At 39.0% G+C, this 13,940-nt stretch overlaps 1 protein-coding gene across 1 annotated transcript in view; it reads left to right on the forward strand.

The window, feature by feature from the left end:
• Nucleotides 1-10,089: 10,089 nt before the first annotated feature.
• The window catches only part of PIK3R1 (phosphoinositide-3-kinase regulatory subunit 1), a 562,712-nt gene continuing 558,861 nt past the window's right edge, over nt 10,090-13,940 (forward strand). Inside the window, exon 1 of the mRNA XM_067031067.1 lies at nt 10,090-10,168. The gene's annotated coding sequence lies outside the window, so the exon portion shown is untranslated. The remainder of the gene's footprint in view (nt 10,169-13,940) is intronic.

The raw sequence follows: 13,940 nt of genomic DNA on the forward strand, positions 1-13,940 counted from the left end.
TCCACTTAAAAATTGGATTTTTGTCACCAGAAACAAAAATTAGTCATAGGAAAATAACTATGCAATCCAAACTTATGATCCTAGGTTAAGAATGACTCTTTTCCTAAATGTTATCCCCACCATTCCTACCAGGATGCTTCCCTCCCAGGCTTGAGTGTTCAAGTCATATTTGTGGTGATTATAAAATCTTCTGTACTGCCACTTGCCCCATCCAAGTTTTCACTCCTGGCTAAGAAATATAAAATGATTTTTTTGGACTTATTTTGGGAGTTCAAATCAAGCTTGAGTTTTATCCTATAGATTCATATATCTGCTTTATATCTACCCAAAAGAACCAAATTTAGTTAAGAAACATAATTTTATTTTCAAATGATGTTTGTGATGACTGTAGTCTTTTACATTAGGCAGCTCTGATTTTTCAAGGGTTTTCTACACAAAAAGGGTGAAAGTGGCTTTTGGTGTCCGAAATGTTTGGTCCATTCAGGGGACGAATAGGAAGATGGAAAGCAGAAAAGGGGTGGGTGAAGGGGAGACTGAGGAAGAGGAAATTCCCAGCACAACAAAAGTAGCCACAGATACCCTGCACATGTGAGTTAAAACTTGCCTATAGGCCCCCACCCTGCATTTTAAATACAATTTTTAATCTTCCATGTGTTTTTGGATGTCCTCTTGCACATTGGTGGTTGGAAGTTATTAAAGCATTCCCCAAAAGCTGTTTATACGGAATCCCCTGCATAGGGATGAGTGGCCATTCTGTATAGACTTTTCGCACAGTGACCATTATTCTCAAGAAGTAGAGTGGCCAGACTCAGTGGTCCATCCTTATTAAGACTATCCCAAGTGCTTTTTGTAGGTTATCTCATTGCCTTTCCCAAGCTGAGCTCCGGTAAAGGAAGCAATGTAGGTAGTTGAAGATAATTTCTTGGGCTCTCCCAAGTAAGAAGGCTGCCTTTCCCATTGCCTTTGATCTTTCTCTGAAAATTGTCTTAAAGAGTATCCCCCATCGTACAACAGCTTCACTCCCAGATGGTGCTGGGGTATGTGCAGTTAGACTTGCGCTCTCAGGGAAGGTAAAAAGAGAAACCTGGCAGCCTAAATTGGACTTTCTGAAGTCAGGCTTTCTGGATATATCAATATAAGCATTAAAGATTCTCTTCATCTGCAGTGAGTGGAAGCTAAATCCCACATGGAGGTTGACATGTACTTAGAGACCCAAGATTTACTTACACTCTCCTATTATGTGGGTATTTATCATATTTAATTTGTTGTAGGTTTTATGCATTTTTCTTTAACTGGTTGTGGAGGTTTGTGGCTTGCCTTTTAACTTTGCAAAACTTTGGTGCAAAGGAAATTTGAGAACACCAAAACATTTTCCAAATAATTTCAAAATAAACTGGATCCCCAACTAATTTGATTTGTAGGAAACAAAGAACAAAGGCTTGTTAACAGAGCTTTAAAATATAATTATTCACATGTGCAAACATGTTTAAGTGTGGGTTCTCAGCAAAGGCATATCATGCAATACTTTCATGCTCTAACTCTTGCCCATTAAAAAAACCTCCTATGCCATATGCAGGTGTGATAACACAGCCAACTGCCAATTCTGACTAGCTCAAGGATCCTTTTAAAAATGTCCAGATGGATATGAATGTCAGATTTGGCAGTTAAATTATAGAGCCCAATATATCCCTTTTAAGTACTAAGGCATTGATGCAGAATATTGATGTCCCCCCGCCCAAATGGATTTCAAAAGAACAGCTTGGTTTTTATGCTGGGAATTATATTTCCCCATTTCTTTTGAATCTCAGGACGAACTTTGTTCTGACTTTTATCACTTTTCTTCAGTGCAAATATCTTATGAACAATGCTAAAAGCATTTTTTTTGGTGGATGTGCAAAAAAATGAGTCAGAAATTGGCTTTTCAGGGAATGAGGTGTCTTTAAATGAGGGTATAGGGAAGGGGAAAATAAAACAATAGCATCATAGCTTCCCTGGATAGTTCCACAGAGCCTGCTATCTGCCCTCCAGAGACCTGGTTTACAGGAGGAGGACATTAAAAGAGAACAGAGAGACAGGAAGGCATTGCCTTGGTTCTTGATGTTATGAATCCTAAAGGTACACATCTGCCGCCCTCAGGAGAACAAGGCTCAGCAGTAATTTGCTATCAGCACTGCTGTGGGAAACACCATAAATGCCATTGTTACTGTTTCCCTTGCTCAGATTTCAAGACCTCAGTGGTAGTCGGGAAACTCCAGATGATTGGTCCTCTTTTCAAATAATCTGTGTGGCTGATAGAATATGGGGTTGTCTCACCTAACGTGCTTCTTGCAGATAGGAGCATGTGCTACACATCCCTGGACCGTTACCTAGGGCGGGCCTCTCCACAAGATTGCTGAAGTGGGACGCTGCCCCATGATAGACACAGCAGAGCCTGTGTAGGTGCTTCAGGCATGAGGAGAGGGGGCAAAAGAAAGGAAGTGGTCTCTTATACAGTGCCTGCTTCAGTCCCTGTGGAAGGCAGCCATGCTATGGTATTTGTAGTGATGACTTGAGGGTGAACTGTCAAGTGGTCCAAGACTCCTGCTGTCTGCCACGTGACAGCCAGACCTCACTCTTGCACCTTTCACATTTGGAAATAAGGTCGGAATGAACATTTTAAATGAAATGTAACAGAAAAAGTGGCCAGAAAATCTGGAAGTCTTGGGACTTCATATAACTGTTTAAATACTTTTAAGTATAAACAGTGACAGTGAAGAGAGGAAGCAGGTAATAGGCAATCGGACTGAAGCAGTGACCTCACATTTTCTGCCCCCTGGTGGATTCCCTGCAGGCACATGCTCCCTGAACAGCCTACTCTGTCTGCTTCCTCCTTACACAGGTACAGCTTAAGGATTCATCCAGATTACATACTTTAGTTCCTTTGAGCATCACGAAAATGAATAGACATGACTAGAAGACATCCCAAGCCTATCCTGCCTCAGATTGAACTCCTAAAGTCTGTATCCTGTGTCATTGGTGGCAAGTCCAGCCTTCCCATTACTCGGGCCAAACACCTCCCTGTCATCATGCTTCTTCACTTGCTCTTACATTCTACACCCAGTTCTTCCCAAAATTGATCAGAAGTGTTACCCTCAAAATACTTTTCATGACTTCACTGTTACTACCCTGGATCTGAGCTAATGTTACCCACCCCACTCCCCACTCCTTACCACTGCAGTAGCCACACTACTGACACCATGTAACTCTAGAGTTTATTCTCAGCCAGAGGAGCCTTTCAGACATAAATTGGATCAAGTTGCTTCTCTATGCCAAACCCTCCAATGGCTCCCCATTTCACGTAGAGTCGGAGCCCAGGTCGTCATCAGGGTCCGTAGAGCTCTAATGACCTGGCCCCTAACCTCTTCCCTTACAAGTCTCCCCTCCACTGAACTCCTTGTTGTTCTTTAAACCCTCTGGGCATGCTGCTGCCTTAGTGCCTTGCACTGCTGTTGCCTCTGCCTGGAATGCTCTTCCCATGGAGCTGACTGCCTTTCTCACTTCACCATTTCTTAAATGTTACCTTCTCAATGAAGCCTGCCCTGACCATCCCATTTATTATGATAACTGAGCCAGCATGATGCTCTTAATCCCCCTTGACACCTTACTTGCTCCATTTCTTTCCTTCTGAATACTTACTACTTTTTATCATGCTGTAGCATTTATTCATTTATTATGCTCCCTCTTCATCACCCTAATAGACTGTAAGCACCGTGAAGGCAGAGATTTTCCTCTTTTGTTCTCTAATGTACCCCAAGTGCCTGGAACAGTGTTAGCACATGGTAGGTGCTCAATAAGTATTTGTTCAGTGAATGAGGTCACCTCAGCTATAATGTTATCAGATTTTACTTTCATAATCCAGACATATTTATAAGGCATTTGCACATTTGAGTGGCACCACTTATGCCACACAAAAAACCCTTTGTAGCAAGCATTATCATCATCCCAATTTAAGGAATGAGAAACAAAGGCAAGAGAGGTAAAAAGCCTAATTTAACACGACCAGGAAGTGGTAGAGCCCAGATGGAAACCCATGTCTCTCCCACCGCAGAGCCTAAGTCCCTCACCCATTCTACCTCTCAGATCGCACTTAGGTGAATCTTCTAAGTATTCACGACCCCTTCTGTCGTCATTCTCAGTCTCCTTCCCTTCCCCCTCTGACTCTGGGAATTTCAGTGTCCTTTCCTACTGCTCACGTGTGCCTCTCTGTATTTGTTCTGTGTTTTTTCTTTTTTTTGAGTCTTATGAACTTAGAGTCCAAATCTTCTGATTCCTGGTTGAGTGCTCTTTTTGTGGCACCAGGTTTACTTGCCTACATGAACATGAATTGATGATGTTTGAGGTCACATGTCATAATACAAAGAGATGCATACAGCAAAATCCCTGCAAAGAGCAGGAGACTTTGCCAGTGTTTTGACTGATGATTCAGTTCCAAGAAGAATTATTTTAACTTAACTTGTTTTTCATAGGGTACTATCGTATAAAACACTGGGGAAAAAAGTCAATAATCAAGCTCTGCTGGGTAAGAAATAAGTTCATACTGGATCTAGGGTGTGGATGTATTTACTTTTGGGTCACTTTATCCATGTGTGCTTTTATTTCTCAGTAATGTCCAAAAGTTGGGTCAGGTTCCAGCAACCTAGATATTGCAACTAAGGATTTGAGGCATATTTTTAATCTCACTGGCTGGTAAATAAATTATTACTGTGAGTGTCAAAATGGAGTCTCCACCATTATGATGCAAGATTGTGTTGGAAAGACACATCCATGATCACTACAGGGGTCAGGTTGCGGGCATCTTTCTTATAGCTCATCTGCACTGGTGCCCAGCTATGGACATTACAAATACTGTTTACCTACATCACATTCCTCCAAATGCTGGAACGATGCTTGAACTTTCCACAGAATTGATCTAAATCCTGCCCCTACCTGCTAGTTTTTCCCTTGCCCTAGTCCTTTTTTCCTCCTTTATTAAAACTTTTTACTTGAATGATATTGTCCTGCTTCTTGCATTTTTCTTTTTTCTACTTTAAAATCTACTTTTAAAATGATCTGGGGGAATAAGATCAGGAAGACATCAAAGATTCTGCTCTCACCATTCCATTAAACATTGTATCGGAGCTTCTAGACAGTACAATAAGAAGAAATATAAATGAATGAATGAATTTTAAAAGCATCTAGATTGGAAAGGAATAAGTAAAACCTTTATTACAGACAACATGGTCAACTTTTTAGAAAATCTGACAGAATCCACAAAAAAAACCCACAAGAACTAACAAGTAAGTTTAGGAAGTTTGCAGGATACAAGATCAATAAAAACATTCTATTGTATTTCTATATACTAGCAAGGGGCAACCAGAAGTAGAAATAAAAAGATCTCAAATAGCATCAAAAAATTAAATATTTAGGGACAAATCTGACAAAAGATGAGAAAGATGTATCTACTGAAAACTATAATACTGTGCTGGGAGAAATTAAAGAACACCTAGGTAAATGAAGAGATATATTCATGAGTAAACTACTTAGTATTATTATCAGTTCTTTCCAGATTGATCTATAGATTTAACACAATCTCAGTCAAAACCTAAGCAGTTAGCAAGCTAATTCTAAAATTACATGCAAATGCAAAGGATATAATATAGCCAAAACAACTTTGACAAAAAGAGCAAAGTTGGAGAACTAACACAGTCTAATTTCAAGATTCCTTATAAAGCTACAGTAATCAAGGCTCTGTGCTGTTGATACAAAGATTGACAAATAGATCAATGGGCCAGAACAGAGAGGATGGGAGTATACTCACATATATATGGACAACTGACTTTTGATAAGGTGTAGCAGCAATTCAGTGTAAAAAGAACAGCCTTTTAAACAATTGGATATTTATATGGAAAACAAAAAAAATTAAATCCACAACTCACACTGTATACAATCATGAAAATGGATCATAGACCTAACTATAAATCTTCTAAAAGAAAACATAAGTAAAAACCTTTGTGACTCCGGGTTAGCCAAAGATTTCTTAGCTTTGATAGCAAAATGCAATCCACAAAAGAATAACTTGATAAGTTGGATTTCATTAAAATGAACACAAACAACCCAGCTGAACAATGGGCAAAAGACATGAACAGACACTTGACCAAAGATTTGCAGAGGGCAAATAGGCACATGAAAATATATCCAGCATCATTTGTCATTAGGACATGTAATTTAAAAATACAAAGAAATACCACTACACGTCTATTAGGATGACTAAAATTTAGAAGACTAACCATACCAAATGTTGGTGAGGGTGGGGAGCCACTGGAATCCCCATACTGGTGGGAATGTAAAATGGTACAACTACTTTGGAAAAATTTAATAGTTTTTTAAAAAATTTAAACAAAAATGCACCATGTGATCCAGCTACTTGATTCGTAGTTGTTTACCAAGAGAAATAAAAGCACATGTCCTACAAAGATTTGAGCATGAATGGTCATAACCCCAAACTGGATATGACTGAAATGTCCATTAATAGGTGAAAGGATAAACAAACCTTGGTATATCCATACAGTGAAACATTACTCAGCCAAAAAGCGGCATAAAGCTACATTATGAGCTATAATATAGATGAATCTCAAAATAATTGTGCTGAGGGAAAGAAAGCAGACAAAAACTGTGTTCCATTTATATAAATTTCAAGGAAACACAAACTAATTTATATGACAGATCAATGGTTGCCTGGAGGTAGAAGGGGTAGTATCAGGAGGAGGGAATTATAGAAGGGCATGAAGAAACTTTTGACAGTGATGGGTATATTCATTACTTGATTGTAGTGATGGTTTCAAGGATGTATACATATGTCAGAACTTCTCAAAAGGTATGCTTTAAATATGTAAAGTTTATTGTATGTCAATTATACTTCAATGAAACTGTTTAAAAATAAATGACATTAAGGGGGAATTTCCATTTTCAGTCTCTTGCTAACTCTTCTTCATGTATTATTAGAGTGGCAACTGAGGCTCTTACCTTCCTTTTATGTTAGTAGCTTCCTCTGTGAACTCTTTTTTGTTTTTTCTTTTCAATTTTATTTATTTATATATATATTTATTTATTTATGGCTGCATTGGGTCTTCATTGCTGTGTGCAGGCATGTCATTGTGGTAGCTTCTCTTGTTGCAAAGCATGGGCTCTAGGTGCGTGGGCTTCACTGGTTGTGGCATACAGGCTCAGTAGTTGTGGCTTGCAGGCTCTAGAGCACAGGCTCAGTAGTTGTGGTGCATGGACTTAGTTGCTCCACAGCATGTGGGATCTTCCCAGACCAGGGCTCGAACCCGTGTCCCCTTCATTGGCAGGCGGATTCTTAACCACTGCACCACCGGGGAAGTCCCCCTCTGTGAACTCTTATTTAAGATTTCACAGGCTTCAAATTATTTTACCGTTCTTAACTTCCACCACATTGGTTTGATCTCCCTGCTTTCTCTTTCCATGGTGGGGATATCACTTTAAAATGCTCTCTATATTCATTCCTCTGCTGACTCCTTCCAGAAGACGGTTGAATCTCCATGCCTTTTTGTAAACATTAGAGCAGTTGTCTTTCCACAGAGTCAGACATGTTCCTTGGGGATTCACAGGAAGAAACAATGAACCAGATCCTCCTTGCCACTGAGCATACCAAGGACAAATCCTCTAGGTTTTCCCTTACTTTTCCTCCATAAAACTGCTGGACTCTGTCTAGGAAAGAATGGGGTCTTGGGAAGATGCTGCCTTTGCTGCCCCTGGTGTGGCTTGAGCCAGCCTGCCACCCTGTTCTGGTCTCCATCTTTAACACTTCATACCTTCACGTCACCAATGGGTGAGGTGGTGTGGGCAGTGAGAGCGTTTCTTCCAGAGCAGTTTCTTCCATTAGGCACCCATAAAACATCCCTTCGAAGTCCCCTGCTTCAGCTAATCAAGTTGTTAAGGAGTTAAGCAAAAGAGAATTTGAAAGAAAAACTGACATTTAAAACAAAAGTCATGCTAAAAATGAAGAATAGGTTAGGCTTTTATTTTAAGCACATGTTTTCTTTCCCTTCTCTAGGATGGGAGGAAGCTAGCAAGTTCAGAGAGGTGGTACCATATCACACATCAAATATTTTAGAATGTTTTAATGTGAAAGTTATACAGTGAAACCTAATGGCAATTTTGCATGTGAAATTCCACGAGTTTTTTCTTTTAAATGGTCTGTCTTATAATTTTTACTGTACAATTGAACTAGAAGTTGAAGGAAAAAAGTAACTTACAATAGAATGTTCTTTAGTTTAAGGAATCCAATAGTTATGTCTCATAATGTGTCTTAAAAATAATAGCATAGCTTTTCATGTTTCATCTTTCTCAGCTTGTAATGTGTCACACATATGATATACTTTGTTGGAGGTTGGGGTCTTACTCTTTGAGTTCTGATTTGGAGAAATGAAAAGAACATGGGCTAAAAGTAAGGTAGATATGTATTTTTATCTTGGTCCTGGCAGTAATTAGCCGAGTGACACTGAGATATTATTGAACTTCCTTGAGCCTCATTTTCCTTATAGGTATCATGTAGATCAGGGGTTGGCAAACATTTTCTGTTAAGGACCAAATAAATGCTTTAGGCTTTGCAGGAAAACGATCTCTGTTGTAAATACTCAATTCTGCAATTATAGTAGGAAAACAGTCATAGACAAAAAACAAATGGGAGTGGCTGTGTTCCAATACAATTTCATTTACGAAAACAAGCCATAGGCTCAATTTGGCCTATGTACTATAGTTTGCTGACCCTTGATATGGATAACGATACTTTCCTCCCAGTGTTGTAGGAAAGATGGGACGTGAGGGGATGGTCATGTCCCAGGTCTCAGGTGAGTCCGTGGCACAGGCTTCCAAGTGAGGGTCCTTGCCTTTGTGCAGGAAAGAATTCAAGAGTGAGCCATAGTAAAGTGAAAGCAAGTTCATTTAGAGAGATATACACTTTGTAGGCAGCGCGTGGGCTGTCTCAGAAGGTGAGAGGCCCGGGAGTGCAGGGGTGGTTAGTTTTTATAGGCTGGGTAATTTCATAGGCTAATGAGTGGGAGGAATATTCTATCTTAGAGAAGGGGCGGGGATTTCCAGGAATTGGGCCACCGCCCACTTTTTGGCCTTTTGTGGTCAGCATTGGAACTGTCATGGCACCTGTGGATGTGTCACTTAGCTGATGTATTACAATGAGCATATAATGAGGCTCAAGGTCTACTGGAAGTCGAATCTTCCTCCATCTTGGGCCTAGTAGGTTCTAATCAGTTTTTGTTGTACAGTAAGCCCCCTACATATGAACGAGTTCTGAGAGCACATTCGTAAGTCCAACTGGTTTGTAAGTCCAACAAAGTTAGCCTAGGTACCCAACTAACACAATCGGCTATATAGTACTGTACTGTGATAGGTTTATAGTACTTTACACACAAATAATACATAAAAAACAAACACAAAAAATAAAGAAAACATTTAAATCTTACAGTACAGTACCTTGAAAGGTACAGTAGTACCAGCTACATCACCGTTGCTTTTAAGCTTGCTTCCTGGGCTTGAAATAAAGATACTGTACTACTGTACTCTATACAGCATTGTACAGTAAAGTACACAATAGCAAAACCACTTGTAGAGGATGCAGGCATGTGACAATGTACGCCAGACACGTGAACTAACTTATATGATTGGACATGAGAACACATGTTCGCATCTTTGAAAGTTTGCAACTTGAAGGTTCGTATGTAGGGGTAGGGGACTTACTGTATCATGTTCTTTTTTTTTTTTTTTTTTTTTTTGTGGTACATGGGCCTCTCATTGTTGTGGCCTCTCCTGTTGCGGAGCACAGGTTCTGGACACGCAGGCTCAGCGGCCATGGCTCATGGGCCTAGCTGCTCCGCGGCATGTGGGATCTTCCTGGACCAGGACATGAACCCACTTCCCCTGCATTGGCAGGCGGACTCTCAACCACTGTGCCACCAGGGAAGCCCCTGTATCATGTTCTTAATGGTAGTGTCATTCTTTTAATGGTTGTGCCCTGTCCCCTTCCTTCCAGTCTCACCAGTGTTGTCATAAGGACTACATACTGTACGTCAAGTGATGAGAAGAGTGCCTGGCCTAAAGTCTGCTCTATGACTTGGTGAGTTCCCCTATTCAGTGCCTCTGGGATCCCCTTCACTGCCACTTGTAAACCAAGTTAGAATGTGCTGAGGTAAGGGGGTGTGTTTTTCACCAGGGCATCAGACTATTTTGGAGAGTTTCTCTTTGCATTCTTTTTATTCCTTGTGAAAATACTTCTAAGGCTCTGAGTATGAATGCCAATTGTTATTTATTTCCATCCTGGTGTCAGGGTAAGGAGAGAGAAAAGCATTCCCAAAGGAAGTGACCCCTTGGACCAAGGCAGCCCCTTTATTAAATCTTCCTGTAGAACCTTTGAGAAAAAGCAGAGCTGATTAGGCAGTGTCTTTTCCCCCTTCTGGATAAGTTTTCTAAAATTGTGATAAATAAGATGAGGGTACATGTAAGATTTTAGTTTGAGAAAAGTGTGGCATGGTCGAACTATTTCTGTTTAGGCCTCATCTCAACATGGCAAAATGAAGGAGATTTATAGAAAAATATCTGTTGCTATCGAATTGATATTAGGAAATAGAGGCTACCCTCTCATTTGTTTAGAGAATAACCTTAAAAATAACATTTATTGGGAGTCTTTATTTTTTAGAAAGTAATATATTTCTATTCAAGAAAATTTGGAAAATGTAGGAAAGTATATAGACAAAAAAAAAAAAACTTAGAAAAACAAAAACAAAAAACCCAACTAACCTTTACTCTCCCCTTCTAATGTTGACCTTAGGTCTTTTACTCCTCATCTTTTACATCTTTTTAGTTTGCAAGATTGTAATCATACCATAAATTCATAGGGTTACATTTGTAAGCTGCTCTTTTCATAATAATAGTATGAAGCAAACACATTCCCATGTCTTTGTTTATTTTTTTTTAAACATCTTTATTGGCATATAATTGCTTTACAATGTTGTGTTAGTTTCTGCTGTATAACAAAGTGAATCAGCTAGATGTATATATATATATTTCCATAATCCCCTCCCTTTTGCGTCTCCTTCCCACCCTCCCTATCCCAACCCTCTACGTGAACACAAAGCACTGAGCTGTTCTCCCTTGCTGTGGAGCTTCTTCCCACTAGCTAGCTAATTTATACTTGGTAGGGTATATATGTCCATTGCCACTCTCTCACTTTGTCCCAGCTTACCCTTCCCCCTCCCCATGTCCTCAAGTCCATTCTCTATGTCTGCGTCTTTATTCCTGTCTTGCCCCTAGGTTCATCAGAACCATATTTCTTTTTTTTTTCCTTAGATTCCATATATATGTGTTAGCATACGGTATTTGTTTTTCTCTTTCTGATTTCCTTCACTCTGTATGACAGACTCTAGGTCCATCCACCTCACAACAAATAACTCAATTTCATTTCTTTTCATGGCTGAGTAATATTCCATTGTATATATCTGTGCGACATCTTCTTTATCCATTCTTCTGTCGATGGAAATATAGGTTGCTTCCATGACCTGGCTGTTGTAAATAGTGCTAAAATGAACATTGTGGTACATCACTCTTTTTGAATTGTGGTTTTCTCAGGGTATATACTCAGTAGTGGGATTGCTGGATCATATGGTAATCCTATTTTTAGTTTTTCAAGGAACCTCCATACTGTTCTCCATAGTGGCTGTATCAATTTACATTCCACCAACAGTGCAAGAAGGTTCCCGTTGCTCCATACCCTCTCCAGCACTTATTGTTTGTAGATATTTTGATGATGGCCATTCTGACTTGTGTGAGGTGATACCTCATTGTAGTTTTAATTTGCATTTCTCTAATGATTAGTGATGTTGAGCATCGTTTCATGTGTTTGTTAGCAATCTGTATATCTTCTTTGGAGAAATGTGTGTTTAGATCTTCTGCCCATTTTTGGATTGGGTTGTTTGTTTTTTTGATATTGAACTGCATGAGCCTCTTGTATACTTTGGAGATTAATACTCTGTCAGTAGCTTTGTTTGCAAATAATTTCTCCCATTCTGAGGGTAGTCTTTTTGTCTTGTTTATGGTTTCCCTTGCTGTGCCAAAGATTTTACATTTCATTAGGTCCCATTTGTTTATTTTTATTTCCATTTCTCTAGGAGATGTGTAAAAAAGGATCTTGCTGTGATTTATGTCATAGAGTGTTCTGCCTATGTTTTCCTCTAAGAATTTTATAGTGTCTGGCAATACATTTAGGTCTTTAATCCATTTTGAGTTTATTTTTGTGTATAGTGTTAGAGAGTGTTCTAATTTCATTCTCTTATATGTAGCTGTCCAGTTATCCCAGCATCAATTATTGAAGAGGCTGTCTTTTCTGCATTGTGTATTCTTGCCTCCTTTATCAAAATAAGGTGACCATAGGTGTGTGGGTTTATCTCTGAGCTTTCTATCCTGTTCCATTTATCTATATTTCTGTTTTTGTGCCAGTACCATACTGTCTTGATTACTGTAGCTTTGTAGTATAGTCAGAAGTCCAGGAGCCTGATTCCTCCAGCTCCGTTTTTCTTTCTCAAGATTGATTTGGATGTTTGGGATCTTTTTTGTTTCCAAACAAATTGTGAAATTTTTTGTTCTAGTTCTGTGAAAAATGCCTTTGGTAGTTTGATTGGGATTGCATTGAATCTGTAGATTGCTTTGGGTAATATCGGTATTTTCACAATGTTGATTCTTCCAATCCAAGACATTGGTATATTTCTCCATCTGTATGGATCATCTTTAATTTCTTTCATCAGTGTCTTCTGCATATAGGTGTTTTGTCTCCTTAGGTAGGTTTATTCCTATGTATTTTATTCTTTTTGTTGCAGTAGTAAATGCGGGTGTTTCCTTAATTTCTCTTTCAGATTTTTTTCATCATTAGTGTTTAGGAATGCAAGAGATTTATGAGCATTAATTTTGTATCCTGCTACTTTACCAAATTCATTGATTAGTTCTAGTAGTTTTCTCGTAGCGTCTTCAGGATTCTCTATGTATAGTATCGTGTCATCTGTAAACAGTGACAGGTTTACTTCTTTTCTGATTTGGATTCCTTTTATTTCTTTTTTTTCTCCTATTGCTATGGCTAAAACTTCCAAAACTATGTTGAATAATAGTGGTGAGAGTGGACAACCTTGTCTTGCTCCTGATCTTAGAGGAAATGGTTTCAGTGTTACACCATTGAGAACAATGTTGGCTGTGGGTTTCTCATATATGACCCTTATTATGTTGAGGTAAGTTCTCTCTGAGCCTACTTTCTGGAAGGTTTTTATCATACATAGCTGTTGAATTTTATTGAAAGTTTTCTCTGCATCTATTGAGATGATCTTATGGTTTTTATTCTTCAATTTGTTAATATGGTTTGTCACATTGATTGATTTGCATATATTGAAGAATCCTTGCATTCCTGGAATAAACCCCACTTGATCATGGTGTATGATCCTTTTAATGTGCTGTTGGAGTCTGTTTGCTAGTATTTTGTTATGGAGTTTTGCATCTATGTTCATCGGTGATATTGGCCTGTAGTTTTCTTTCTTTGTGACATCGTTGTCTGGTTTCATTATCTAGGTGATGGTAACCTCGTAGAATGAGTTTCAGAGTGTTCTTCCCTCTGCTTTATTTTGGAAGAGTTTGAGAAGGATAGGTGTTAGCTCTTCTCTAAATGTTTGATAGAATTCACCTGTGAAGCCATCCGTTCCTGGGCTTTTGTTTGTTGGAAGATTTTTCATCATGGTCTCAATTTCAGGGCTTGTGATTGGTCTCTTTATATTTCCTGTTTCTTCCTGGTTCAGTCTCAGAAGGTTGTGCTTTTCTAAGAATTTCTCCATTTCTTTTAGGTTGTCCATTTTATT

This window comes from Kogia breviceps, chromosome 4 (genome assembly GCF_026419965.1).
Source record: "Kogia breviceps isolate mKogBre1 chromosome 4, mKogBre1 haplotype 1, whole genome shotgun sequence".
NCBI lineage: Eukaryota > Metazoa > Chordata > Mammalia > Artiodactyla > Physeteridae > Kogia > Kogia breviceps.